The sequence below is a fragment of the Lampris incognitus genome, chromosome 17 (assembly GCF_029633865.1).
Source record: "Lampris incognitus isolate fLamInc1 chromosome 17, fLamInc1.hap2, whole genome shotgun sequence".
NCBI lineage: Eukaryota > Metazoa > Chordata > Actinopteri > Lampriformes > Lampridae > Lampris > Lampris incognitus.
Genome location: NC_079227.1, coordinates 27,175,108 through 27,177,880, shown reverse-complemented (window position 1 = coordinate 27,177,880; position 2,773 = coordinate 27,175,108).

Below are 2,773 nucleotides of genomic sequence, written 5' to 3'. Positions count from 1 at the left end.
TGGATAGCAAAGGAAAGACAAGTACTCAACTGAAGCCGCCGTTTCGCCTTCCTAGCAACGATAAAACACGTGAAGAAAAAAAAAACAAAACAAAACAAAAATTATCTTCGGTGAAGAGACTCAGCAGCGCTGGGCGCCCCCCTCCTCCTCCTCCCTCCGCTACTTGAAGGGCGGATTGAACGGCAACTTCACCCCCCCCCCAAAGTTGCCCCCCCCCTCCTCCTCCTCCTCTCTCCCTCCTCTTCTCTCCCTCCTCTTGTCTGTTCTTTCTCTCTTTTTAACAGTTCCTTCCGCCGGAGGAGGGTTGGCAGGTGCGCGACATGGCCGTGGACACCGGCTTCACTACAAGCTAGCCTGTATACAACACGGCCACTTTCCCGCTCGCTTCCTTCTTATTGGCTCTTTTTCATCAAAGATGTCGACAGATAGTCTCGTGTGTGTGTGTGTGCGTGTGCGTGTGTGTGTATGACAACACGTCAGCTCCGGTGTCAGTTTCTCTCTCGGCTGGCTGCTGTAAATTCCTCAGTCCTTGCTTGTTGGTGGCCTTGAGGGGTTGTTTGGATTTTCCTCCCTTCTTCTTCTTCTTCTTCTTCTTCTTCTTCTTCTTCTTCTTCTTCTTCTTCTTCTTCTTCTTCTCCTCCTCCTCCGCCGGTCGCGCGTTCAGATGACGGCGGAACCTGTCTGCCGTCTCCCCCGGCTCCGTAATACCGACACGAGGGTATGATGCGATAGCCTGGATCTTTGGGTTGAGAATGAAGCCCCTCTCCCTCTGTGTACGTTTCTAAAAGCTGCATCCCCCCCTCCTCCTCCTCCTCCTCTTCCTCCTCCTCCTCCTCCTCCGCAAGACCCTCTAGCTTATATGGATGACTTGTCAGACAAAGGCAATAGATTCCAACACTTTGTGATTCGCCGACGCCAAAAGCCGGGGGTCCAAATGAGGAGGTCCTTATAGGTCTGACACATGGGAGGGGGGGGGGAGAGAAGGGGGAGGGAAATAAATAAGAAATTGATTCGGAGTTTTATATAGCTGGGACCAGAGTTTTACAGACGTTACAACAGGGCTAATTACATGGTGGCTTTTTCCGGATTTTTTTTAAGTATTAGAAATAGAGAGAGAGAGAGAGGGAGAGGGAGCGATAGAAAGAAATGTTTTCTGTCATCTGGTCCCCCTTTTTTTTTCCTCTTTTACGGACTAAAAGTCTTCCCATCGGAACAGGACACATATTTATATGCCAGTTTTCCTCATCGCTTGCTCAAACCGTTGCATTCTTACGAAGGCTCTGTTTTTTTTGGTCGTTTATTTGACCGTGGACGAGAGGTTGCTATCTTTTCTCAGAGTTGCCAGTGGTTACAAGAGGGAAGATGTGATAGGTTAGGGCTGGTCTCAGATAGCGTCTATCGATAGTGTGCCTCTGTAGACTGGCTGGTGTAGCAGGATGGAAGGTTGGAGGTTGGAGTTGCGATGAGTCTGCGTGGGCAGCAGGTGCGTCAACAAGGGCAGTTGCGTCATCCGTACTGTAGATGGCGCTGCAGAGTTTCACAAACTCATGTTTACACAGGCTGCTAGATTAAAATATATGAAGCCCATAGTGGGCCTACTGATGAAATAATAATAATAATAACAATAATAATAATAATCATCATCATCATAATAATAAATTATAATCTCGATATTTCTAAAATTGAATTATCAGTGAACCAGTAAGCGTGTATTTTGCTTGTATACCTGGATTTGCAAAACAGTTTGTGTAAACACTGAGAGCAGCCAATTGGTGGAAATACAAACAAAACTAAACTTAATTAAACGCATCGACTGGAGCAATTTGAACAAGTTTTTTTTACGATTTCTTTAAAGAAAAGTTTCTTATAACGTTTAGAAATCCAGAAAAATAATGTTTTGATATAGGCCTAGAAAACTTGTTGAAAAGACCAATTTTAGGAAGTAATTATTCAGGTAAGCCAGTAGTAAATGAGCTAGTTGTGATTTTGATGGAGAGGTGATCAGCTCCCATAGGTCTCTTGATTAAGCTCACCTAAGGAAATAATAAATGTGTTATTATCATCATTGTTATCATTATTGCAGATAAAGGTAATTTTGTTTGTTTTTTTTAAGAAGGATCTGGAGCCTATCAGAGGCCCTGTGCTCCTGTATACTTGGGCATGTTGGGCGGACGTGTCCTGGGGGCAGACGGCCACATCCGGTGCTCTGCCTTCTGGTGAGGTTAGGGGATGATTTCTCTTTTTGTTACTGTTTTTGGAGTGAGCTTCTGGTACAATATGTAGCACTATGGGCTGTAATTTCACACTTGACTGCACATTTCCCTTAAAGCTACATCCTTTTTTTTCCGTAAGACCCCCCCTCCTCCCCTCCCCATTCCCCCCATGCCCTTGTGCGCTGCTGCACAATTTGGTGTCCCGCTGCAAAAATTAAGCATTCTAATGCTTTTTTTCCCCCAAGTCCTAAAAAAAAATGTTGAAATTGTTTTTGAACACATACCGAAATGAATACACGATTCCCCTTGTTTACGCTCTTTGTCTTGTAGTTGAATAGTAATAATAGCACGTGTGCAGCTTGTTGGACTCCGTGTATACGCTGTGCTGGGCCTTATAACCCCTCTTTAGAGAGAGGCACCGCTCCATTCAGCAACCATGAAGGGTCAGAGCCTCCTTAAAAAGCTTTTCGGGGGCTGGGGGGGTAGCCATACGATGGCTGAATAAATTGTTGGTCCATCCATTGCAAATGATACTTCCAATAAGTTTGATCATTGCACTG